The following is a 27251-nucleotide window of genomic DNA, read 5'->3' on the forward strand; positions in this document are numbered from 1 at the left end:
ATTTGTTTTTCGGGCTAAGGCGAGGAAATATAATTGGTAAAATGAAAGAAAAGGTTTACATGTAGGCTCAAAATGGTTAACAATGGAAAATCATGCTTAAGCATGCATAAGGTTAGCTTGAAAGGCACAAACGATCCAAAGAGGGCCTTAATATCACTTCTTAAATGTCATGAAATCAAATTGCATAAGAATGAATGACTTTTAAGTGATCAACCAAATCAATGAATAATGAGATCAAACAACAACTTTGATGACAAGAAAATAAGAGTATGTGTATAACATTCATGAAATGAAGCACAAGGCTCAAAAGCTCACATTATATGGTTATATAAGTCTAATTTATGCTTGATACAATTCTTTAGATCATGCAAATCCTTTAATTGGAAAATTATGAAACAAATGGCAAGTGCAAAGAAGGTTTCGAACATGTCATGCTAGAACGATGCCAAATTAATTAATTAATTAATTTTTTTTTACAATAAAAATTTACAAGGAAAACAAAATAAATAATAAATAAAATTCAATTTTCATTTAAGTCATGCAAACATTTATCACAATCTCATCAAATGTGTTCGGAAAGTGACTAAACAAGATTCAAAACAAGAAAGAAATTTAAATTTTTTTTTTTTTTAAATTTTAAGAAAAACCAAGTTTACTTGCTAAACTCCAATACCCCCAAACCTAGAAATGAGCATTGTCCTCAATGTTTAAAAATTAGCCACAAACAATGTCATAACAACAAATGAAAGGTATTAAAGCAAATAAAAAAATATCACAAAATCACAAAAGAAAACAAAAACAAAATAATTATAAAATAAAAATTACAACACAAACAAACAAACAAAAAAAAATGAAACAGTAAACCCTAATCACACAATTCTGAAACCCAAAAAAATTTTGAAGCCCAAAGCCCACAATTTCGAAACACAAACCATGGTGAATTTAACCCACTTTGAAACCCAAACTAAAGTGAAACCCGACCCACAATTTGTTTTCAATTCCGGCTTTTTATTATTATTTAGTTTGTAAAAACAAACTATCGAACCGTGATTAGCAACACAAAGAGCGGGATTTTAACATGGATCATGATGTCTCGGTTCAGTGTAAGGGACCAACAGACAGGGCGAGACACGTGTCGACGCAAAGAGGCGCCGCAGGCTCCACAAGCAAAAATTACGGGCTCATGGAAAGGCGCGAAGACTTTACTGAACGCGTTCGTTCAGAAAAGACACGTCGTGATAAATGAGTTGGGTATGGTTGGAAGGCGAGAAGGTTGTGGGACTCAAGGAATGCTGGAGATTCAGAAAATGCTCAGATGCTACAATGGCTAGGGTTTGTCAAAGACTAAGTCTATAAGAAAGGGTGAAAAAAAAAACGCAAACTCAAAAACACACAAAAGAGAAAAGAAAGAAAGAAGAAAAGAGAGTGAGAAATCAAATGGCCTCTAACTACCCATTTTCGTTGGATCTCAACCTAGCTCCACCGACTCAGACACGAGGCCAAGCAGCGGCACCAGTATGGATGCCCTACTTTGCTTCCGCACGGGGGCCTGTGACAGTAACTGACTCAATACTCCTGGACAACGATGTTGCCATTGGAGTGGCTAGAAATTTAGTGACTCCTAAAGATATACGTGTTCTGGGGACAAGGGATGACAACCGGGTCGTGAGCGATGCCCTGGCACTGAGCGTGCAGAGTACAACAACAGTCGCAAGTTTGGGTCATCGCCTACTTGCGAAGTCCCATGAGGTAGAGGTGCTGAAAGGTCAGTTGGCGGCGGAGCGAAGTATGGTTGAGGAGTGTCAGACTGCTATAAAAAGCTTGAAAAGGGAGAGGTCAAGGATAGTGGAGGTGAATCGACACCAGCTAGAAGTATTGCGGGACGAGAATAAAAACCTATCAAAAATGGTAGAGTTGTACTCTCGCGACATGCGAAAACAGCTGGAGGACCTAGACCGACCGGGTAAACGCAAGCAAGCAGATCGTGAGAGTAGTTACGCTCAAGCTAAGATTGCGATCTTTGGGAGCTCAAGTGGTGAGCCCCAAGAAGCTGTGCGTGAAGCCCCGGAAGAGGACAGCCAGAGGGCCAAACTCAAAGCTCCAATGGTCGAGACACCAAGCACCGAGAAGAAATGATTTCCTACTGCATTATTGTTGTTTTTATTTTATTTTGTTGTTTTTGTATTTTCGTTATTTTGTTTCGGAAATAAAAGAGTAAGGTTGCAGAAAGAAAAAGAAAAAGAAAAAGAAAACACACTTCCCAACTAAAATAAAACAAAGACGACAAACGGAAAAGAAAACACATTTCCCTAACTAAAATAAGACAAAGATGATAGCCGAAAGGGAAAGGCAAAAACACAAAGCACTAGAAAATGAAAGTAACGGGCAAAAACATTAAACACCAGAAAACACGGAGGAAAAAAAAAAGAAAAGTAAAGTAAAGGTGCTCCCCCTTGAAGCGATTAGGTCGAGCATGCCCGGGAAATCCGAAATGGTGTTGGCTCTCTCTCATCAGCATATGTCTATTTAAACCACACCTCTGCAAGCGGATGATACCCAGCATTTCTTCCTGCAACTCAAGGAAAAACATCAAAAAATCCAGAAACAAAAAAAATGGCATCCTCATGCACTCACCTTGATGATCTCAACCTTGAGCTCTCACTTGCACCACCGAATGCCCAGACAAGGGCTCCTCCAACTCCTGTCTTCCCAAACTCCACATATCATCACGGCACGGCCTCAAACTTTACTGAGGCAATACCGAACTTTGTTGAGGCAAGGCCGAACAGAGCAGTGCTGCTGGGTGGCATGATTGGCAGTATACTCACACCGGCAGATCATCTGCATGTGACACAGCGGTCGGACAAGGTGGCAGTAGAGGAGTCCCACACTTTATCTGTGCTCCATGCGGTCTCGGCTACCAATTTGGGCATGCGATTACTGGCGAGGACACGTGAGTGTGCCGCGCTGAGCGAGGAAGTGGCTTCCTTGAAGGCTATGGTGGCAGACTTGCAGAAGCGGCTTTACTGTGCCAATCAGCATGTGGAAGCACTGCAGAGAAAGAATGAGGACCATGTGGAGCTGCTACAGATTCTACAAGTGCGAGAAAATAGAGGCAAGCCATGATGATGATGAAGATGAAGATGAAGAAGAAGAAGAAGAAGAAGTTTTTTTTTTTTTTTTTTTTTTTTTTTTTTTAAATTTTTTTTTTTTAATGCAGCGTTTGAAATAAAATTGTGTTTTAACACTCAGAAATAAACTAACTAACCATACCACGTAAATAAATAAATAAAATAACATAACAAAACAAAAACAAAGACTCAACAGAAAAGAAAACAAGGAAAATAAAAAAAACTTAATTTAAAAACACACAATATACAAGCAACTCACGGATGACCAGTTAAGGGCCTCAGAAAACACAGCCAGGGGATCCGGGAAGGTTGGAGGGGTCACAATGGTCCCGCTTAAAACCCAAACTTCTTAGACACCGAAGGTGTCGCCTAAAGAACTCCTAGACACTGTATTAACGGAAGTGCTCACTGGGGTTACCATAAGTCGGCTCATATGAAAAATCCTTTTTTTAAATTTTAAATTTATTTTATTTTTTAAATTTTTATAAAAAAGAAACATAAATTTAAAATAATAACAAGTAAAGAGAAAGGATTGAAATGCTCCCCCTTGAAGCGATTAGGTCGAGCGTGATGCATTTGGAGGTCGCGACTTCTCCCACTACTCCACACTTCCTATCTTTGAAGTTGCCATCTCTCTCCATTTTTATTGAGCTATTTACATTGCTAAAACAAACACACACAAAAACTTGAAACGGAATTAAAGGATTACGAAATATAAAAAAAAACTAAAAATGAAAAGGAAAAATCAACACAAGTCCAATTCCATGCTTCAAAGCAACAAGCACCAATGGGTTGTGTAAGCTGGGACTTAAACCCAGTTCTCTTGCTTGTTGGGCAATTGTCCTTTTCTGTTGGACTACAAACACAACTTTTCCATTAACGTCATTAACTTTAAAACTTGAAATTGTCCAGTTAAGAAAATAATAATAATAATAATAAAGTAGGAAAGCCAAATAGAATCAAACAATGTTACCGATCCCCGGCAACGGCGCCAAAAACTTGTTGTGTAGATTTCAGCTGCACCAAAATGGATTAAGCTGCATCCTCAACTTGTGATACTCGCAAGTGCACGAGCCGTTCGGTAGTATAGCGTATGTAAGTGCGAGGTCGATCCCACGAGGATTGGTGATTGAATGATCCAATTCATTTTCCCTACACAAAACAGAAATGAAAAATAAAGGAAATAAATAAAACAAGGAAAGAAGAAATAACTAACTCAAGCAGATAAGTTCCCAAGTTCAATTAGATTAATGGATTGATTCTAGCTAAAGTATGATTAAGCCATGGTGTGTGGTCATAACCTTGTGTTCCTAATTCCCTAATTTGATCATTTGTTGTCTAACCTAAAATTAAGCATTAGGAACCCATTAAGCATAGAAGAACAATTTAAACAACCAAGTATGTATCTAATCCCTGTTGTCGAATGTCCATACATACTCTTCCTATTCATAGTTCAATTCGAATTAAAGCATGGTGTATACTCTTAATTCAAACCAAGATAGCTAACATGCAAGCCTATTCGGAGTTCTGATGGGATCCGGTGCATGTGAGTTGGTATGATCGCATCCGTTAGCTTATAACGCCTAAAAGTATATAAGCCACATTTGAGCCATGCCATATGACCATGGGTTGGCTATCCAACGCCCCCCGCATGAAATGGGATGCCGTCGCATGAAATGGCATGGCCTGTCAGGCCTTGTCGTCGCCACCCCTACCATGTGTCGCGCGCAGGCCTGCCGAACTGCCGGTTCCGATCGGCTGTGGGGCCTACCTTACGATAATTGAACCAAAACAAAAAAAAACAAAAAAACTGACAACGTTAAGAACAACCCCAATAATTTCGGCAGTGGGCGTCGAGTCCTGTTGTTTTTTTGCTTTCGTTCGTTTGCGGTGCCCGGTTAATTGGAGACGAGCTCCACGGGGTGATGTAGGACAGATGGCGTAAGTTATTGGAGAGGAGCTGGACCGACGCGCGTGCAACGGCAAATCGGGCAAACCGCTGATCTGGGCTCCGACCTCAGAATTGGGCCCACGAACCGTCGATTCGAAGGCAACGGCGTCGCGAGTAAAACTCATAGCGTTGCCATGAGTCGTGGACTTTTTCGGGCATCCGACGTCGTTTACTAGCCCGAAATCCAGTTTTTGAAGTTTTTGGTAACTGTGTTATTTTCCTATTTTAATTCCTTCGTTAATCCTAGGCTTTCTAGGAGTATTTAATCATAGTGTGCCCCGATTGTCACGCTGCGCCACGGGGTCGTGATAAAACAAAGACATCCAGATGAATAAGATGACGGAAAGCAAACGCCCACGACAATTGAAACGTCAACAAGGCAAAAAAAGAAGGGATGCAACACGAGGACTTCCCAGGAGGTCACCCATCCTAGTACTACTCTCGCCCAAACTCGCTTAACTTCGGAGTTCTGATGGGATCCGGTGCATGTGAGTTGGTATGATCGCATCCGTTAGCTTATAACGCCTAAAAGTATATAAGCCACGTTTGAGCCATGCCATATGACCATGAGTTGGCTATCCAACGCCCCCCGCATGAAATGGCATGGCCTGTCAGGCCTTGTCGTCGCCACCCCTACCATGTGTCGCGCGCAGGCCTGCCGAACTGCCGGTTCCGATCGGCTGTGGGGCCTACCTTACGATAATTGAACCAAAACAAAAAAAAACAAAAAAACTGACAACGTTAAGAACAACCCCAATAATTTCGGCAGTGGGCGTCGAGTCCTGTTGTTTTTTCGCTTTCGTTCGTTTGCGGTGCCCGGTTAATTGGAGACGAGCTCCACGGGGTGATGTAGGACAGATGGCGTAAGTTATTGGAGAGGAGCTGGACCGACGCGCGTGCAACGGCAAATCGCGCAAACCGCTGATCTGGGCTCCGACCTCAGAATTGGGCCCACGAACCGTCGATTCGAAGGCAACGGCGTCGCGAGTAAAACTCATTGCGCTGCCATGAGTCGTGGGCTTTTTCGGGCATCCGACGTCGTTTACTAGCCCGAAATCCAGTTTTTGAAGTTTTTGGTAACTGTGTTATTTTCCTATTTTAATTCCTTCGTTAATCCTAGGCTTTCTAGGAGTATTTAATCATAGTGTGCCCCGATTGTCACGCTGCGCCGAGGGGTCGTGATAAAACAAAGACATCCAGATGAATAAGATGACGGAAAGCAAACGCCCACGACAATTGAAACGTCAACAAGGCAAAAAAAGAAGGGATGCAACACGAGGACTTCCCAGGAGGTCACCCATCCTAGTACTACTCTCGCCCAAACTCGCTTAACTTCGGAGTTCTGATGGGATCCGGTGCATGTGAGTTGGTATGATCGCATCCGTTAGCTTATAACGCCTAAAAGTATATAAGCCACGTTTGAGCCACGCCATATGACCATGGGTTGGCTATCCAACGCCCCCCGCATGAAATGGCATGGCCTGTCAGGCCTTGTCGTCGCCACCCCTACCACGTGTCGCGCGCAGGCCTGCCGAACTGCCGGTTCCGATCGGCTGTGGGGCCTACCTTGCGATAATTGAACCAAAACAAAAAAAAACAAAAAAACTGACAACGTTAAGAACAACCCCAATAATTTCGGCAGTGGGCGTCGAGTCCTGTTGTTTTTTCGCTTTCGTTCGTTTGCGGTGCCCGGTTAATTGGAGACGAGCTCCACGGGGTGATGTAGGACAGATGGCGTAAGTTATTGGAGAGGAGCTGGACCGACGCGTGCAACGGCAAATCGGGCAAACCGCTGATCTGAGCTCCGACCTCAGAATTGGGCCCCCGAACCATCGATTCGAAGGCAACGGCGTCGCGAGTAAAACTCATTGCGTCGCCATGAGTCGTGGGCTTTTTCGGGTATCCGACGTCGTTTACTAGCCCGAAATCCAGTTTTTGAAGTTTTTGGTAACTGTGTTATTTTCCTATTTTAATTCCTTCGTTAATCCTAGGCTTTCTAGGAGTATTTAATCATAGTGTGCCCCGATTGTCACGCTGCGCCAAGGGGTCGTGATAAAACAAAGACATCCAGATGAATAAGATGACGGAAAGCAAACGCCCACGACAATTGAAACGTCAACAAGGCAAAAAAAGAAGGGATGCAACACGAGGACTTCCCAGGAGGTCACCCATCCTAGTACTACTCTCGCCCACACTCGCTTAACTTCGGAGTTCTGATGGGATCCGGTGCATGTGAGTTGGTATGATCGCATCCGTTAGCTTATAACGCCTAAAAGTATATAAGCCACGTTTGAGCCATGCCATATGACCATGGGTTGGCTATCCAACGCCCCCCGCATGAAATGGCATGGCCTGTCAAGCCTTGTCGTCGCCACCCCTACCACGTGTCGCGCGCAGGCCTGCCGAACTGCCGGTTCCGATCGGCTGTGGGGCCTACCTTACGATAATTGAACCAAAACAAAAAAAACAAAAAAGCTGACAACGTTAAGAACAACCCCAATAATTTCGGCAGTGGGCGTCGAGTCCTGCTGTTTTTTCACTTTCGTTCGTTTGCGGTTCCCGGTTAATTGGAGACGAGCTCCACGGGGTGATGTAGGACAGATGGCGTAAGTTATTGGAGAGGAGCTGGACCGACGCGCGTGCAACGGCAAATCGGGCAAACCGCTGATCTGGGCTCCGAACTCAGAATTGGGCCCACGAACCGTCGATTCGAAGGCAACGGCGTCGCGAGTAAAACTCATTGCGTTGCCATGAGTCGTGGGCTTTTTCGGGCATCCGACGTCGTTTACTAGCCCGAAATCCAGTTTTTGAAGTTTTTGGTAACTGTGTTATTTTCCAATTTTAATTCCTTCGTTAATCCTAGGCTTTCTAGGAGTATTTAATCATAGTGTGCCCCGATTGTCACGCTGCGCCGAGGGGTCGTGATAAAACAAAGACATCCAGATGAATAAGATGACGGAAAGCAAACGCCCACGACAATTGAAACGTCAACAAGGCAAAAAAAGAAGGGATGCAACACGAGGACTTCCCAGGAGGTCACCCATCCTAGTACTACTCTCGCCCAAACTCGCTTAACTTCGGAGTTCTGATGGGATCCGGTGCATGTGAGTTGGTATGATCGCATCCGTTAGCTTATAACGCCTAAAAGTATATAAGCCACGTCTGAGCCATGCCATATGACCATGGGTTGGCTATCCAACGCCCCCCGTATGAAATGGCATGGCCTGTCAAGCCTTGTCGTCGCCACCCCTACCACGTGTCGCCCGCAGGCCTGCCGAACTGCCGGTTCCGATCGGCTGTAGGGCCTACCTTACGATAATTGAACCAAAACAAAAAAAACAAAAAAGCTGACAACGTTAAGAACAACCCCAATAATTTCGGCAGTGGGCGTCGAGTCCTGCTGTTTTTTCGCTTTCGTTCGTTTGCGGTTCCCGGTTAATTGGAGACGAGCTCCACGGGGTGATGTAGGACAGATGGCGTAAGTTAATGGAGAGGAGCTGGACCGACGCGCGTGCAACGGCAAATCGGGCAAACCGCTGATCTGGGCTCCGACCTCAGAATTGGGCCCACGAACCGTCGATTCGAAGGCAACGGCGTCGCAAGTAAAACTCATTGCGCTGCCATGAGTCGTGGGCTTTTTCGGGCATCCGACGTCGTTTACTAGCCCGAAATCCAGTTTTTGAAGTTTTTGGTAACTGTGTTATTTTCCTATTTTAATTCCTTCGTTAATCCTAGGCTTTCTAGGAGTATTTAATCATAGTGTGCCCCGATTGTCACGCTGCGCCACGGGGTCGTGATAAAACAAAGACATCCAGATGAATAAGATGACGGAAAGCAAACGCCCACGACAATTGAAACGTCAACAAGGCAAAAAAAGAAGGGATGCAACACGAGGACTTCCCAGGAGGTCACCCATCCTAGTACTACACTCGCCCACACTCGCTTAACTTCGGAGTTCTGATGGGATCCGGTGCATGTGAGTTGGTATGATCGCATCCGTTAGCTTATAACGCCTAAAAGTATATAAGCCACGTTTGAACCATGCCATATGACCATGGGTTGGCTATCCAACGCCCCCCGCATGAAATGGGATGCCGTCGCATGAAATGGCATGGTCTGTCAGGCCTTGTCGTCACCACCCCTACCATGTGTCGCATGCAGGCCTGCCGAACTGCCGGTTCCGATCGGCTGTGGGGCCTACCTTACGATAATTGAACCAAAACAAAAAAAAACAAAAAAACTGACAACGTTAAGAACAACCCCAATAATTTCGGCAGTGGGCGTCGAGTCCTGTTGTTTTTTCGCTTTCGTTCGTTTGCGGTGCCCGGTTAATTGGAGACGAGCTCCACGGGGTGATGTAGGACAGATGGCGTAAGTTAATGGAGAGGAGCTGGACCGACGCGCGTGCAACGGCAAATCGGGCAAACCGCTGATCTGGGCTCCGACCTCAGAATTGGGCCCACGAACCGTCGATTCGAAGGCAACGGCGTCGCGAGTAAAACTCATTGCGCTGCCATGAGTCGTGGGCTTTTTCGGGCATCCGACGTCGTTTACTAGCCCGAAATCCAGTTTTTGAAGTTTTTGGTAACTGTGTTATTTTCCTATTTTAATTCCTTCGTTAATCCTAGGCTTTCTAGGAGTATTTAATCATAGTGTGCCCCGATTGTCACGCTGCGCCACGGGGTCGTGATAAAACAAAGACATCCAGATGAATAAGATGACGGAAAGCAAACGCCCACGACAATTGAAACGTCAACAAGGCAAAAAAAGAAGGGATGCAACACGAGGACTTCCCAGGAGGTCACCCATCCTAGTACTACTCTCGCCCAAACTCGCTTAACTTCGGAGTTCTGATGGGATCCGGTGCATGTGAGTTGGTATGATCGCATCCGTTAGCTTATAACGCCTAAAAGTATATAAGCCACGTTTGAGCCATGCCATATGACCATGGGTTGGCTATCCAACGCCCCCCGCATGAAATGGCATGGCCTGTCAGGCCTTGTCGTCGCCCCCCCTACCATGTGTCGCGCGCAGGCCTGCCGAACTGCCGGTTCCGATCGGCTGTGGGGCCTACCTTATGATAATTGAACCAAAACAAAAAAAAACAAAAAAACTGACAACGTTTAGAACAACCCCAATAATTTCGGCAGTGGGCGTCGAGTCCTGTTGTTTTTTCGCTTTCGTTCGTTTGCGGTGCCCGGTTAATTGGAGACGAGCTCCACGGGGTGATGTAGGACAGATGGCGTAAGTTATTGGAGAGGAGCTGGACCGACGCGCGTGCAACGGCAAATCGGGCAAACCCCTGATCTGGGCTCCGACCTCAGAATTGGGCCCACGAACCGTCGATTCGAAGGCAACGGCGTCGCGAGTAAAACTCATTGCGATGCCATGAGTCGTGGCCTTTTTCGGGCATCCGACGTCGTTTACTAGCCCGAAATCCAGTTTTTGAAGTTTTTGGTAACTGTGTTATTTTCCTATTTTAATTCCTTCGTTAATCCTAGGCTTTCTAGGAGTATTTAATCATAGTGTGCCCCGATTGTCACGCTGCGCCACGGGGTCGTGATAAAACAAAGACATCCAGATGAATAAGATGACGGAAAGCAAACGCCCACGACAATTGAAACGTCAACAAGGCAAAAAAAGAAGGGATGCAACACGAGGACTTCCCAGGAGGTCACCCATCCTAGTACTAATCTCGCCCAAACTCGCTTAACTTCGGAGTTCTGATGGGATCCGGTGCATGTGAGTTGGTATGATCGCATCCGTTAGCTTATAACGCCTAAAAGTATATAAGCCACGTTTGAGCCATGCCATATGACCATGGGTTGGCTATCCAACGTCCCCCGCATGAAATGGCATGGCCTGTCAGGCCTTGTCGTCGCCACCCCTACCATGTGTCGCGCGCAGGCCTGCTGAACTGCCGGTTCCGATCGGCTGTGGGGCCTACCTTACGATAATTGAACCAAAACAAAAAAAAACAAAAAAACTGACAACGTTAAGAACAACCCCAATAATTTCGGCAGTGGGCGTCGAGTCCTGTTGTTTTTTCGCTTTCGTTCGTTTGCGGTGCCCGGGTAATTGGAGACGAGCTCCACGGGGTGATGTAGGACAGATGGCGTAAGTTATTGGAGAGGAGCTGGACCGACGCGCGTGCAACGGCAAATCGGGCAAACCGCTGATCTGGGCTCCGACCTCAGAATTGGGCCCACGAACCGTCGATTCGAAGGCAACGGCGTCGCGAGTAAAACTCATTGCGTCGCCATGAGTCGTGGGCTTTTTCGGGTATCCGACGTCGTTTACTAGCCCGAAATCCAGTTTTTGAAGTTTTTGGTAACTGTGTTATTTTCCTATTTTAATTCCTTCGTTAATCCTAGGCTTTCTAGGAGTATTTAATCATAGTGTGCCCCGATTGTCACGCTGCGCCACGGGGTCGTGATAAAACAAAGACATCCAGATGAATAAGATGACGGAAAGCAAACGCCCACGACAATTGAAACGTCAACAAGGCAAAAAAAGAAGGGATGCAACACGAGGACTTCCCAGGAGGTCACCCATCCTAGTACTACTCTCGCCCACACTCGCTTAACTTCGGAGTTCTAATGGGATCCGGTGCATGTGAGTTGGTATGATCGCATCCGTTAGCTTATAACGCCTAAAAGTATATAAGCCACGTTTGAGCCATGCCATATGACCATGGGTTGGCTATCCAACGCCCCCCGCATGAAATGGCATGGCCTGTCAAGCCTTGTCGTCGCCACCCCTACCACGTGTCGCGCGCAGGCCTGCCGAACTGCCGGTTCCGATCGGCTGTGGGGCCTACCTTACGATAATTGAACCAAAACAAAAAAAACAAAAAAGCTGACAACGTTAAGAACAACCCCAATAATTTCGGCAGTGTGCGTCGAGTCCTGCTGTTTTTTCGCTTTCGTTCGTTTGCGGTTCCCGGTTAATTGGAGACGAGCTCCACGGGGTGATGTAGGACAGATGGCGTAAGTTATTGGAGAGGAGCTGGACCGACGCGCGTGCAACGGCAAATCGGGCAAACCGCTGATCTGGGCTCCGACCTCAGAATTGGGCCCACGAACCGTCGATTCGAAGGCAACGGCGTCGCGAGCAAAACTCATTGCGATGCCATGAGTCGTGGGCTTTTTCGGGCATCCGACGTCGTTTACTAGCCCGAAATCCAGTTTTTGAAGTTTTTGGTAACTGTGTTATTTTCCTATTTTAATTCCTTCGTTAATCCTAGGCTTTCTAGGAGTATTTAATCATAGTGTGCCCCGATTGTCACGCTGCGCCAAGGGGTCGTGATAAAACAAAGACATCCAGATGAATAAGATGACGGAAAGCAAACGCCCACGACAATTGAAACGTCAACAAGGCAAAAAAAGAAGGGATGCAACACGAGGACTTCCCGGGAGGTCACCCATTCTAGTACTACTCTCGCCCAATCTCGCTTAACTTCGGAGTTCTGATGGGATCCGGTGCATGTGAGTTGGTATGATCGCATCCGTTAGCTTATAACGCCTAAAAGTATATAAGCCACGTTTGAGCCATGCCATATGACCATGGGTTGGATATCCAATGCCCCCCGCATGAAATGGCATGGCCTGTCAAGCCTTGTCGTCGCCACCCCTACCACGTGTCGCGCGCAGGCCTGCCGAACTGCCGGTTCCGATCGGCTGTGGGGCCTACCTTACGATAATTGAACCAAAACAAAAAAAACAAAAAAACTGACAACGTTAAGAACAACCCCAATAATTTCGGCAGTGGGCATCGAGTCCTGCTGTTTTTTCGCTTTCGTTCATTTGCGGTGCCCGGTTAATTGGAGACGAGCTCCACGGGGTGATGTAGGACAGATGGCGTAAGTTATTGGAGAGGAGCTGGACCGACGCGCGTGCAACGGAAAATCGGGCAAACCGCTGATCTGGGCTCCGACCTCAGAATTGGGCCCACGAACCGTCGATTCGAAGGCAACGGCGTCGCGAGTGAAACTCATTGCGTTGCCATGAGTCGTGGGCTTTTTCGGGCATCCGACGTCGTTTACTAGCCCGAAATCCAGTTTTTGAAGTTTTTGGTAACTGTGTTATTTTCCTATTTTAATTCCTTCGTTAATCCTAGGCTTTCTAGGAGTATTTAATCATAGTGTGCCCCGATTGTCACGCTGCGCCAAGGGGTCGTGATAAAACAAAGACATCCAGATGAATAAGATGACGGAAAGCAAACGCCCACGACAATTGAAACGTCAACAAGGCAAAAAAAGAAGGGATGCAACACGAGGACTTCCCGGGAGGTCACCCATCCTAGTACTACTCTCGCCCAAACTCGCTTAACTTCGGAGTTCTGATGGGATCCGGTGCATGTGAGTTGGTATGATCGCATCCGTTAGCTTATAACGCCTAAAAGTATATAAACCACGTTTGAGCCATGCCATATGACCATGGGTTGGCTATCCAACGCCCCCCGCATGAAATGGCATGGCCTGTCAAGCCTTGTCGTCGCCACCCCTACCACGTGTCGCGCGCAGGCCTGCCGAACTGCCGGTTCCGATCGGCTGTGGGGCCTACCTTACGATAATTGAACCAAAACAAAAAAAACAAAAAAACTGACAACGTTAAGAACAACCCCAATAATTTCGGCAGTGGGCGTCGAGTCCTGCTGTTTTTTCGCTTTCGTTCGTTTGCGGTGCTCGGTTAATTGGAGACGAGCTCCACGGGGTGATGTAGGACAGATGGCGTAAGTTATTGGAGAGGAGCTGGACCGACGCGCGTGCAACGGCAAATCGGGCAAACCGCTGATCTGGGCTCCGACCTCAGAATTGGCCCCACGAACCGACGATTCGAAGGCAACGGCGTCGCGAGTAAAACTCATTGCGTTGCTGTTGTGTAGATTTCAGCTGCACCAAAATGGATTAAGCTGCATCCCCAACTTGTGATACTCGCAAGTGCACGAACCGTTCGGTAGTATAGCGTATGTAAGTGCGAGGTCGATCCCACGAGGATTGGTGATTGAATGATCCAATTCATTTTCCCTACACAAAACAGAAATGAAAAATAAAGGAAATAAATAAAACAAGGAAAGAAGAAATAACTAACTCAAGCAGATAAGTTCCCAAGTTCAATTAGATTAATGGATTGATTCTAGCTAAAGTATGATTAAGCCATGGTGTGTGGTCATAACCTTGTGTTCCTAATTCCCTAATTTGATCATTTGTTGTCTAACCTAAAATTAAGCATTAGGAACCCATTAAGCATAGAAGAACAATTTAAACAACCAAGTATGTATCTAATCCCTGTTGTCGAATGTCCATACATACTCTTCCTATTCATAGTTCAATTCGAATTAAAGCATGGTGTATACTCTTAATTCAAACCAAGATAGCTAACATGCAAGCCTAAATGGTGATCAATCATTCAAACTAGCATATTAACTTATAAGCATAATGAATAAGAACAAAAACCATAATTGAAACTTGGAAACTAATTAAACTTGAATACTTAAGAAAGAATGTACATTACAAGAAAAATAAATTACAACTAAGAAAACATTAAAGAAAGCTAGAATTGAGAACTAGAAAGCAAAACTAAGAGAATTTGAGGGAGAGAAGGGAAGGGAGCTCTAGAGAAGTGTTTGAGAGCTCCCCCCCCTTGGGGTGTGTTTACAAGCTTGGGAAACCTCACTATATATAGGCCTAAGGAAGCTGAAAATCTGAATTAAGTATGGCTAATGCATACAACACTTTGTTTTATAAAATCTGAAATGGTTGATGCACTTCACTAATGCATACAACACTTCCATTATAAAATCTGAAATGGTTGATGCACTTCACTAATAAATCCCACCAGCAGCCCTAGCTCATCTTCATGTCACCATGACCAAGCTTCCAACCAGAAATAATAGCTCATCCTGAGGTCAGCATGACCAGCAACTTCAAGGGCTTACGAATTGGGCTTCCCTTAAGCAAATTAAGACTTTAAGCACTCAAACTTGAAGTTCAGAATGTCTTCTTTCCAGCCATATATCATTTGGGCCAATCCAAGGTCGGAGGAGGAAGTTAAGGCCAAAACAAATTGCTAACTCATTTTGCGCGCTGATAAAATCCATCCTGAGCATGGCTCTGTGTTTGCTAGGTAACAGACTCCATATTTATCCAATGGGGCTGAAGTTTGGATATGTTATATTACACACCCATTGGAACAACTTTCATGAAGAATGTGGCCTCATCCGAGCTATGTAGGTTGCTGAAACAAAGCTTGCAATATGACCTACGAAACTGGGCTGGCAGGGGACTGTAGCCAAAATTGAGTTTGTCTTTAAGCTCTTCATCCATTCATCCAAATTAGGCCCTAACATGCATGGATTGCATCATTTACTATCCAAAGCCATCATTATTACCTAAAGCTCAATGAACTGAAAGATAAACACAAAAAGGATTAAAAGCACAAGTTTAACTCAAAAACATAACCAAATCATAAGCTAGAAGGGTACAAAATGATATACAATTATGAACCGATCAAATACCCCCAAACTTAGATTTTGCTAGTCCTCGAGCAAAACAACACAAAACAAAGTTAAAAACAAAACAAGAAGTTAACTAGACCACTTTCGTAGGTAACTCGATTGCATTGAGCGAATGCAACAAGCCTTTAAACCTCTAGGCATCCCTAGTAGGAGGAGTTGTGTCTCCTGAGGGTTTAAGATATACGTGTTCTGGGGACAAGGGATGACAACCGGGTCGTGAGCGATGCCCTGGCACTGAGCGTGCAGAGTACAACAACAGTCGCAAGTTTGGGTCATCGCCTACTTGCGAAGTCCCATGAGGTAGAGGTGCTGAAAGGTCAGTTGGCGGCGGAGCGAAGTATGGTTGAGGAGTGTCAGACTGCTATAAAAAGCTTGAAAAGGGAGAGGTCAAGGATAGTGGAGGTGAATCGACACCAGCTAGAAGTATTGCGGGACGAGAATAAAAACCTATCAAAAATGGTAGAGTTGTACTCTCGCGACATGCGAAAACAGCTGGAGGACCTAGACCGACCGGGTAAACGCAAGCAAGCAGATCGTGAGAGTAGTTACGCTCAAGCTAAGATCGCGATCTTTGGGAGCTCAAGTGGTGAGCCCCAAGAAGCTGTGCGTGAAGCCCCGGAAGAGGACAGCCAGAGGGCCAAACTCAAAGCTCCAATGGTCGAGACACCAAGCACCGAGAAGAAATGATTTCCTACTGCATTATTGTTGTTTTTATTTTATTTTGTTGTTTTTGTATTTTCGTTATTTTGTTTCGGAAATAAAAGAGTAAGGTTGCAGAAAGAAAAAGAAAAAGAAAAAGAAAACACACTTCCCAACTAAAATAAAACAAAGACGACAAACGGAAAAGAAAACACATTTCCCTAACTAAAATAAGACAAAGATGATAGCCGAAAGGGAAAGGCAAAAACACAAAGCACTAGAAAATGAAAGTAACGGGCAAAAACATTAAACACCAGAAAACACGGAGGAAAAAAAAAAGAAAAGTAAAGTAAAGGTGCTCCCCCTTGAAGCGATTAGGTCGAGCATGCCCGGGAAATCCGAAATGGTGTTGGCTCTCTCTCATCAGCATATGTCTATTTAAACCACACCTCTGCAAGCGGATGATACCCAGCATTTCTTCCTGCAACTCAAGGAAAAACATCAAAAAATCCAGAAACAAAAAAAATGGCATCCTCATGCACTCACCTTGATGATCTCAACCTTGAGCTCTCACTTGCACCACCGAATGCCCAGACAAGGGCTCCTCCAACTCCTGTCTTCCCAAACTCCACATATCATCACGGCACGGCCTCAAACTTTACTGAGGCAATACCGAACTTTGTTGAGGCAAGCCCGAACAGAGCAGTGCTGCTGGTTGGCATGATTGGCAGTATACTCACACCGGCAGATCATCTGCATGTGACACAGCGGTCGGACAAGGTGGCAGTAGAGGAGTCCCACACTTTATCTGTGCTCCATGCGGTCTCGGCTACCAATTTGGGCATGCGATTACTGGCGAGGACACGTGAGTGTGCCGCGCTGAGCGAGGAAGTGGCTTCCTTGAAGGCTATGGTGGCAGACTTGCAGAAGCGGCTTTACTGTGCCAATCAGCATGTGGAAGCACTGCAGAGAAAGAATGAGGACCATGTGGAGCTGCTACAGATTCTACAAGTGCGAGAAAATAGAGGCAAGCCATGATGATGATGAATATGAAGATGAAGAAGATGAAGAAGAAGAAGTTTTTTTTTTTTTTTTTTTTTTTTTTTTTTTAATTTTTTTTTTTTTAATGCAGCGTTTGAAATAAAAATGTGTTTTAACACTCAGACATAAACTAACTAACCATACCACGTAAATAAATAAATAAAATAACATAACAAAACAAAAACAAAGACTCAACAGAAAAGAAAACAAGGAAAATAAAAAAAACTTAATTTAAAAACACACAATATACAAGCAACTCACGGATGACCAGTTAAGGGCCTCAGAAAACACAGCCAGGGGATCCGGGAAGGTTGGAGGGGTCACAATGGTCCCGCTTAAAACCCAAACTTCTTAGACACCGAAGGTGTCGCCTAAAGAACTCCTAGACACTGTATTAACGGAAGTGCTCACTGGGGTTACCATAAGTCGGCTCATATGAAAAATCCTTTTTTTAAATTTTAAATTTATTTTATTTTTTAAATTTTTATAAAAAAGAAACATAAATTTAAAATAATAACAAGTAAAGAGAAAGGATTGAAATGCTCCCCCTTGAAGCGATTAGGTCGAGCGTGATGCATTTGGAGGTCGCGACTTCTCCCACTACTCCACACTTCCTATCTTTGAAGTTGCCATCTCTCTCCATTTTTATTGAGCTATTTACATTGCTAAAACAAACACACACAAAAACTTGAAACGGAATTAAAGGATTACGAAATATAAAAAAAAACTAAAAATGAAAAGGAAAAATCAACACAAGTCCAATTCCATGCTTCAAAGCAACAAGCACCAATGGGTTGTGTAAGCTGGGACTTAAACCCAGTTCTCTTGCTTGTTGGGCAATTGTCCTTTTCTGTTGGACTACAAACACAACTTGTCCATTAACGTCATTAACTTTAAAACTTGAAATTGTCCAGTTAAGAAAATAATAATAATAATAATAAAGTAGGAAAGCCAAATAGAATCAAACAATGTTACCGATCCCCGGCAACGGCGCCAAAAACTTGTTGTGTAGATTTCAGCTGCACCAAAATGGATTAAGCTGCATCCTCAACTTGTGATACTCGCAAGTGCACGAGCCGTTCGGTAGTATAGCGTATGTAAGTGCGAGGTCGATCCCACGAGGATTGGTGATTGAATGATCCAATTCATTTTCCCTACACAAAACAGAAATGAAAAATAAAGGAAATAAATAAAACAAGGAAAGAAGAAATAACTAACTCAAGCAGATAAGTTCCCAAGTTCAATTAGATTAATGGATTGATTCTAGCTAAAGTATGATTAAGCCATGGTGTGTGGTCATAACCTTGTGTTCCTAATTCCCTAATTTGATCATTTGTTGTCTAACCTAAAATTAAGCATTAGGAACCCATTAAGCATAGAAGAACAATTTAAACAACCAAGTATGTATCTAATCCCTGTTGTCGAATGTCCATACATACTCTTCCTATTCATAGTTCAATTCGAATTAAAGCATGGTGTATACTCTTAATTCAAACCAAGATAGCTAACATGCAAGCCTAAATGGTGATCAATCATTCAAACTAGCATATTAACTTATAAGCATAATGAATAAGAACAAAAACCATAATTGAAACTTGGAAACTAATTAAACTTGAATACTTAAGAAAGAATGTACATTACAAGAAAAATAAATTACAACTAAGAAAACATTAAAGAAAGCTAGAATTGAGAACTAGAAAGCAAAACTAAGAGAATTTGAGGGAGAGAAGGGAAGGGAGCTCTAGAGAAGTGTTTGAGAGCTCCCCCCCCCTTGGGGTGTGTTTACAAGCTTGGGAAACCTCACTATATATAGGCCTAAGGAAGCTGAAAATCTGAATTAAGTATGGCTAATGCATACAACACTTTGTTTTATAAAATCTGAAATGGTTGATGCACTTCACTAATGCATACAACACTTCCATTATAAAATCTGAAATGGTTGATGCACTTCACTAATAAATCCCACCAGCAGCCCTAGCTCATCTTCATGTCACCATGACCAAGCTTCCAACCAGAAATAATAGCTCATCCTGAGGTCAGCATGACCAGCAACTTCAAGGGCTTACGAATTGGGCTTCCCTTAAGCAAATTAAGACTTTAAGCACTCAAACTTGAAGTTCAGAATGTCTTCTTTCCAGCCATATATCATTTGGGCCAATCCAAGGTCGGAGGAGGAAGTTAAGGCCAAAACAAATTGCTAACTCATTTTGCGCGCTGATAAAATCCATCCTGAGCATGGCTCTGTGTTTGCTAGGTAACAGACTCCATATTTATCCAATGGGGCTGAATTTTGGATATGTTATATTACACACCCATTGGAACAACTTTCATGAAGAATGTGGCCTCATCCGAGCTATGTAGGTTGCTGAAACAAAGCTTGCAATATGACCTACGAAACTGGGCTGGCAGGGGACTGTAGCCAAAATTGAGTTTGTCTTTAAGCTCTTCATCCATTCATCCAAATTAGGCCCTAACATGCATGGATTGCATCATTTACTATCCAAAGCCATCATTATTACCTAAAGCTCAATGAACTGAAAGATAAACACAAAAAGGATTAAAAGCACAAGTTTAACTCAAAAACATAACCAAATCATAAGCTAGAAGGGTACAAAATGATATACAATTATGAACCGATCAAATACCCCCAAACCTAGATTTTGCTAGTCCTCGAGCAAAACAACACAAAACAAAGTTAAAAACAAAACAAGAAGTTAACTAGACCACTTTCGTAGGTAACTCGATTGCATTGAGCGAATGCAACAAGCCTTTAAACCTCTAGGCATCCCTAGTAGGAGGAGTTGTGTCTCCTGAGGGTTTAACAGAAACGATACCCACAAACGTTTTACTAACTCTACAAAACAAAGTGGTTAGAAAACTTATTAGATTTGTTAGTCCTTAGCAAAAATAAAAGAAACACAAAAACAAAAATAATTACAAAAACAAAACAAAAATAAAAATAAAAATAAATAAATAAAAACTCAAAACAATCTTTCCGAACATTTTATGAAGAGAAATGACTCATGCACATGACTCAAAAGTTTAAAAGCTCAATTTTAGACATTATTTACAAGGCGGCAAAGTTCAAAACATAACATGTTCAAAGTGTATTAGTGTGATAGCCAAATGCAACAAATTCCCCAATCTTAGTTTTCACACAATTTCAAAAATCATACCAAGCACAAATGCAACTTCAAATCTCACCGAAGTTGTCCTGTCACAAATGAATCACTCGGAAGAGGGCTACAATGCAACACTCAGTTATAAACATGAGATTAGAGTTAAACCATAAGGGACTTAACTCGCAATAGAAAGATGAAGAACTTGCATTAATATGATCTCAAGAAGGATGCCAAACACTTAAAAGTAGAAAAATAAATGCAATTCAACCACATGACATTTAAGATCAATTTAGGTCTTTAGCATAGGTTGTAATGGGGCCAAGGGTGTAAGGTGAGTAAGAAATGAAGGGTATGGATAAAACAAAGTCCAAGAAACTCAAAATATAAGAGCATAAAACAATTGTTTACAAGACTTCGAATCATCACGATTAGATTTTTTCTTTTACACGATCAAAACTCCTTATACCTTCATTTACAATGATTTAAACTCCTTTCCAAACACCAATGAAACCCAAAAACAAAATTTCATTCAACTACCATTTAATCATAACTTTTTTCTTTTCTTTTCTTTCACCAATTGTGTGATTTTCTTTTTTTTTCTTTTTTTCTTCTATGTAATATCCCTTCCCAAACTTAGCATGAAAAACACATCCGAATTAGAGCTCATGAGTTCCTTAGAAAGGTAAATATTTGTTTTTCGGGCTAAGGCGAGGAAATATAATTGGTAAAATGAAAGAAAAGGTTTACATGTAGGCTCAAAATGGTTAACAATGGAAAATCATGCTTAAGCATGCATAAGGTTAGCTTGAAAGGCACAAACGATCCAAAGAGGGCCTTAATATCACTTCTTAAATGTCATGAAATCAAATTGCATAAGAATGAATGACTTTTAAGTGATCAACCAAATCAATGAATAATGAGATCAAACAACAACTTTGATGACAAGAAAATAAGAGTATGTGTATAACATTCATGAAATGAAGCACAAGGCTCAAAAGCTCACATTATATGGTTATATAAGTCTAATTTATGCTTGATACAATTCTTTAGATCATGCAAATCCTTTAATTGGAAAATTATGAAACAAATGGCAAGTGCAAAGAAGGTTTCGAACATGTCATGCTAGAACGATGCCAAATTAATTAATTAATTAATTTTTTTTTACAATAAAAATTTACAAGGAAAACAAAATAAATAATAAATAAAATTCAATTTTCATTTAAGTCATGCAAACATTTATCACAATCTCATCAAATGTGTTCGGAAAGTGACTAAACAAGATTCAAAACAAGAAAGAAATTTAAATATTTTTTTTTAAAAAATTTTAAGAAAAACCAAGTTTACTTGCTAAACTCCAATACCCCCAAACCTAGAAATGAGCATTGTCCTCAATGTTTAAAAATTAGCCACAAACAATGTCATAACAACAAATGAAAGGTATTAAAGCAAATAAAAAAATATCACAAAATCACAAAAGAAAACAAAAACAAAATAATTATAAAATAAAAATTACAACACAAACAAACAAACAAAAAAAAATGAAACAGTAAACCCTAATCACACAATTCTGAAACCCAAAAAAATTTTGAAGCCCAAAGCCCACAATTTCGAAACACAAACCATGGTGAATTTAACCCACTTTGAAACCCAAACTAAAGTGAAACCCGACCCACAATTTGTTTTCAATTCCGGCTTTTTATTATTATTTAGTTTTGTAAAAACAAACTATCGAACCGTGATTAGCAACACAAAGAGCGGGATTTTAACATGGATCATGATGTCTCGGTTCAGTGTAAGGGACCAACAGACAGGGCGAGACACGTGTCGACGCAAAGAGGCGCCGCAGGCTCCACAAGCAAAAATTACGGGCTCATGGAAAGGCGCGAAGACTTTACTGAACGCGTTCGTTCAGAAAAGACACGTCGTGATAAATGAGTTGGGTATGGTTGGAAGGCGAGAAGGTTGTGGGACTCAAGGAATGCTGGAGATTCAGAAAATGCTCAGATGCTGCAATGGCTAGGGTTTGTCAAAGACTAAGTCTATAAGAAAGGGTGAAAAAAAAACGCAAACTCAAAAACACACAAAAGAGAAAAGAAAGAAAGAAGAAAAGAGAGTGAGAAATCAAATGGCCTCTAACTACCCATTTTCGTTGGATCTCAACCTAGCTCCACCGACTCAGACACGAGGCCAAGCAGCGGCACCAGTATGGATGCCCTACTTTGCTTCCGCACGGGGGCCTGTGACAGTAACTGACTCAATACTCCTGGACAACGATGTTGCCATTGGAGTGGCTAGAAATTTAGTGACTCCTAAAGATATACGTGTTCTGGGGACAAGGGATGACAACCGGGTCGTGAGCGATGCCCTGGCACTGAGCGTGCAGAGTACAACAACAGTCGCAAGTTTGGGTCATCGCCTACTTGCGAAGTCCCATGAGGTAGAGGTGCTGAAAGGTCAGTTGGCGGCGGAGCGAAGTATGGTTGAGGAGTGTCAGACTGCTATAAAAAGCTTGAAAAGGGAGAGGTCAAGGATAGTGGAGGTGAATCGACACCAGCTAGAAGTATTGCGGGACGAGAATAAAAACCTATCAAAAATGGTAGAGTTGTACTCTCGCGACATGCGAAAACAGCTGGAGGACCTAGACCGACCGGGTAAACGCAAGCAAGCAGATCGTGAGAGTAGTTACGCTCAAGCTAAGATTGCGATCTTTGGGAGCTCAAGTGGTGAGCCCCAAGAAGCTGTGCGTGAAGCCCCGGAAGAGGACAGCCAGAGGGCCAAACTCAAAGCTCCAATGGTCGAGACACCAAGCACCGAGAAGAAATGATTTCCTACTGCATTATTGTTGTTTTTATTTTATTTTGTTGTTTTTGTATTTTCGTTATTTTGTTTCGGAAATAAAAGAGTAAGGTTGCAGAAAGAAAAAGAAAAAGAAAAAGAAAACACACTTCCCAACTAAAATAAAACAAAGACGACAAACGGAAAAGAAAACACATTTCCCTAACTAAAATAAGACAAAGATGATAGCCGAAAGGGAAAGGCAAAAACACAAAGCACTAGAAAATGAAAGTAACGGGCAAAAACATTAAACACCAGAAAACACGGAGGAAAAAAAAAAGAAAAGTAAAGTAAAGGTGCTCCCCCTTGAAGCGATTAGGTCGAGCATGCCCGGGAAATCCGAAATGGTGTTGGCTCTCTCTCATCAGCATATGTCTATTTAAACCACACCTCTGCAAGCGGATGATACCCAGCATTTCTTCCTGCAACTCAAGGAAAAACATCAAAAAATCCAGAAACAAAAAAAATGGCATCCTCATGCACTCACCTTGATGATCTCAACCTTGAGCTCTCACTTGCACCACCGAATGCCCAGACAAGGGCTCCTCCAACTCCTGTCTTCCCAAACTCCACATATCATCACGGCACGGCCTCAAACTTTACTGAGGCAATACCGAACTTTGTTGAGGCAAGGCCAAACAGAGCAGTGCTGCTGGGTGGCATGATTGGCAGTATACTCACACCGGCAGATCATCTGCATGTGACACAGCGGTCGGACAAGGTGGCAGTGGAGGAGTCCCACACTTTATCTGTGCTCCATGCGGTCTCGGCTACCAATTTGGGCATGCGATTACTGGCGAGGACACGTGAGTGTGCCGCGCTGAGCGAGGAAGTGGCTTCCTTGAAGGCTATGGTGGCAGACTTGCAGAAGCGGCTTTACTGTGCCAATCAGCATGTGGAAGCACTGCAGAGAAAGAATGAGGACCATGTGGAGCTGCTACAGATTCTACAAGTGCGCGAAAATAGAGGCAAGCCATGATGATGATGAAGATGAAGATGAAGATGAAGATGAAGAAGAAGAAGAAGAAGAAGTGTTGTTTTTTTTTTTTTTTTTTTTTTTTTAAATGCAGCGTTTGAAATAAAAATGTGTTTTAACACTCAGAAATAAACTAACTAACCATACCACGTAAATAAATAAATAAAATAACATAACAAAACAAAAACAAAGACTCAACAGAAAAGAAAACAAGGAAAATAAAAAAAACTTAATTTAAAAACACACAATATACAAGCAACTCACGGATGACCAGTTAAGGGCCTCAGAAAACACAGCCAGGGGATCCGGGAAGGTTGGAGGGGTCACAATGGTCCCGCTTAAAACCCAAACTTCTTAGACACCGAAGGTGTCGCCTAAAGAACTCCTAGACACTGTATTAACGGAAGTGCTCACTGGGGTTACCATAAGTCGGCTCATATGAAAAATCCTTTTTTTAAATTTTAAATTTATTTTATTTTTTAAATTTTTATAAAAAAGAAACAGAAATTTAAAATAATAACAAGTAAAGAGAAAGGATTGAAATGCTCCCCCTTGAAGCGATTAGGTCGAGCGTGATGCATTTGGAGGTCGCGACTTCTCCCACTACTCCACACTTCCTATCTTTGAAGTTGCCATCTCTCTCCATTTTTATTGAGCTATTTACATTGCTAAAACAAACACACACAAAAACTTGAAACGGAATTAAAGGATTACGAAATATAAAAAAAAACTAAAAATGAAAAGGAAAAATCAACACAAGTCCAATTCCATGCTTCAAAGCAACAAGCACCAATGGGTTGTGTAAGCTGGGACTTAAACCCAGTTCTCTTGCTTGTTGGGCAATTGTCCTTTTCTGTTGGACTACAAACACAATTTGTCCATTAACGTCATTAACTTTAAAACTTGAAATTGTCCAGTTAAGAAAATAATAATAATAATAATAAAGTAGGAAAGCCAAATAGAATCAAACAATGTTACCGATCCCCGGCAACGGCGCCAAAAACTTGTTGTGTAGATTTCAGCTGCACCAAAATGGATTAAGCTGCATCCTCAACTTGTGATACTCGCAAGTGCACGAGCCGTTCGGTAGTATAGCGTATGTAAGTGCGAGGTCGATCCCACGAGGATTGGTGATTGAATGATCCAATTCATTTTCCCTACACAAAACAGAAATGAAAAATAAAGGAAATAAATAAAACAAGGAAAGAAGAAATAACTAACTCAAGCAGATAAGTTCCCAAGTTCAATTAGATTAATGGATTGATTCTAGCTAAAGTATGATTAAGCCATGGTGTGTGGTCATAACCTTGTGTTCCTAATTCCCTAATTTGATCATTTGTTGTCTAACCTAAAATTAAGCATTAGGAACCCATTAAGCATAGAAGAACAATTTAAACAACCAAGTATGTATCTAATCCCTGTTGTCGAATGTCCATACATACTCTTCCTATTCATAGTTCAATTCGAATTAAAGCATGGTGTATACTCTTAATTCAAACCAAGATAGCTAACATGCAAGCCTAAATGGTGATCAATCATTCAAACTAGCATATTAACTTATAAGCATAATGAATAAGAACAAAAACCATAATTGAAACTTGGAAACTAATTAAACTTGAATACTTAAGAAAGAATGTACATTACAAGAAAAATAAATTACAACTAAGAAAACATTAAAGAAAGCTAGAATTGAGAACTAGAAAGCAAAACTAAGAGAATTTGAGGGAGAGAAGGGAAGGGAGCTCTAGAGAAGTGTTTGAGAGCTCCCCCCCCTTGGGGTGTGTTTACAAGCTTGGGAAACCTCACTATATATAGGCCTAAGGAAGCTGAAAATCTGAATTAAGTATGGCTAATGCATACAACACTTTGTTTTATAAAATCTGAAATGGTTGATGCACTTCACTAATGCATACAACACTTCCATTATAAAATCTGAAATGGTTGATGCACTTCACTAATAAATCCCACCAGCAGCCCTAGCTCATCTTCATGTCACCATGACCAAGCTTCCAACCAGAAATAATAGCTCATCCTGAGGTCAGCATGACCAGCAACTTCAAGGGCTTACGAATTGGGCTTCCCTTAAGCAAATTAAGACTTTAAGCACTCAAACTTGAAGTTCAGAATGTCTTCTTTCCAGCCATATATCATTTGGGCCAATCCAAGGTCGGAGGAGGAAGTTAAGGCCAAAACAAATTGCTAACTCATTTTGCGCGCTGATAAAATCCATCCTGAGCATGGCTCTGTGTTTGCTAGGTAACAGACTCCATATTTATCCAATGGGGCTGAATTTTGGATATGTTATACTACACACCCATTGGAACAACCTTCATGAAGAATGTGGCCTCATCCGAGCTATGTAGGTTGCTGAAACAAAGCTTGCAATATGACCTACGAAACTGGGCTGGCAGGGGACTGTAGCCAAAATTGAGTTTGTCTTTAAGCTCTTCATCCATTCATCCAAATTAGGCCCTAACATGCATGGATTGCATCATTTACTATCCAAAGCCATCATTATTACCTAAAGCTCAATGAACTGAAAGATAAACACAAAAAGGATTAAAAGCACAAGTTTAACTCAAAAACATAACCAAATCATAAGCTAGAAGGGTACAAAATGATATACAATTATGAACCGATCAGTTGCCATGAGTCGTGGGCTTTTTCGGGCATCCGACGTCGTTTACTAGCCCGAAATCCAGTTTTTGAGGTTTTTGGTAACTGTGTTATTTTCCTATTTTAATTCCTTCGTTAATCCTAGGCTTTCTAGGAGTATTTAATCATAGTGTGCCCCGATTGTCACGCTGCACCACGGGGTCGTGATAAAACAAAGACATCCAGATGAATAAGATGACGGAATGCAAACGCCCACGACAATTGAAACGTCAACAAGGCAAAAAAAGAAGGGATGCAACACGAGGACTTCCCAGGAGGTCACCCATCCTAGTACTACTCTCGCCCAAACTCGCTTAACTTCGGAGTTCTGATGGGATCCGGTGCATGTGAGTTGGTATGATCGCATCCGTTAGCTTATAACG

The 27251-nt window shown here is 42.4% G+C and overlaps 11 non-coding genes across 11 annotated transcripts; all 11 read right to left on the reverse strand.

Moving 5' to 3' along the window:
- Nucleotides 1-5473: 5473 nt before the first annotated feature.
- On the reverse strand, nucleotides 5474-5592 carry LOC148291784 (5S ribosomal RNA). The gene has a single exon (XR_015827402.1). It is a non-coding gene; the product is annotated as a 5S ribosomal RNA (ribosomal RNA).
- A 754-nt stretch (nucleotides 5593-6346) lies between these two features.
- LOC148291785 (5S ribosomal RNA) lies at nucleotides 6347-6465 on the reverse strand. Its single transcript, XR_015827403.1, has one exon. It is a non-coding gene; the product is annotated as a 5S ribosomal RNA (ribosomal RNA).
- A 752-nt stretch (nucleotides 6466-7217) lies between these two features.
- On the reverse strand, nucleotides 7218-7336 carry LOC148291786 (5S ribosomal RNA). Its single transcript, XR_015826703.1, has one exon. It is a non-coding gene; the product is annotated as a 5S ribosomal RNA (ribosomal RNA).
- Nucleotides 7337-8089: 753 nt separating this feature from the next.
- LOC148291787 (5S ribosomal RNA) lies at nucleotides 8090-8208 on the reverse strand. Its single transcript, XR_015827404.1, has one exon. It is a non-coding gene; the product is annotated as a 5S ribosomal RNA (ribosomal RNA).
- Nucleotides 8209-8961: 753 nt separating this feature from the next.
- Nucleotides 8962-9080, reverse strand: LOC148291788 (5S ribosomal RNA). Its single transcript, XR_015826846.1, has one exon. It is a non-coding gene; the product is annotated as a 5S ribosomal RNA (ribosomal RNA).
- A 774-nt stretch (nucleotides 9081-9854) lies between these two features.
- LOC148291789 (5S ribosomal RNA) lies at nucleotides 9855-9973 on the reverse strand. Its single transcript, XR_015827405.1, has one exon. It is a non-coding gene; the product is annotated as a 5S ribosomal RNA (ribosomal RNA).
- A 754-nt stretch (nucleotides 9974-10727) lies between these two features.
- Nucleotides 10728-10846, reverse strand: LOC148291790 (5S ribosomal RNA). Its single transcript, XR_015827645.1, has one exon. It is a non-coding gene; the product is annotated as a 5S ribosomal RNA (ribosomal RNA).
- A 754-nt stretch (nucleotides 10847-11600) lies between these two features.
- Nucleotides 11601-11719, reverse strand: LOC148291791 (5S ribosomal RNA). Its single transcript, XR_015826814.1, has one exon. It is a non-coding gene; the product is annotated as a 5S ribosomal RNA (ribosomal RNA).
- Nucleotides 11720-12472: 753 nt separating this feature from the next.
- Nucleotides 12473-12591, reverse strand: LOC148291792 (5S ribosomal RNA). The gene has a single exon (XR_015827016.1). It is a non-coding gene; the product is annotated as a 5S ribosomal RNA (ribosomal RNA).
- Nucleotides 12592-13344: 753 nt separating this feature from the next.
- LOC148291793 (5S ribosomal RNA) lies at nucleotides 13345-13463 on the reverse strand. The gene has a single exon (XR_015826665.1). It is a non-coding gene; the product is annotated as a 5S ribosomal RNA (ribosomal RNA).
- Nucleotides 13464-27118: 13655 nt separating this feature from the next.
- Nucleotides 27119-27237, reverse strand: LOC148291794 (5S ribosomal RNA). The gene has a single exon (XR_015827406.1). It is a non-coding gene; the product is annotated as a 5S ribosomal RNA (ribosomal RNA).
- Between the last annotated feature and the right edge of the window lie 14 nt (nucleotides 27238-27251).

Source organism: Prunus avium, chromosome 8, assembly GCF_965620075.1.
Source record: "Prunus avium chromosome 8, drPruAviu1.hap1.1, whole genome shotgun sequence".
NCBI lineage: Eukaryota > Viridiplantae > Streptophyta > Magnoliopsida > Rosales > Rosaceae > Prunus > Prunus avium.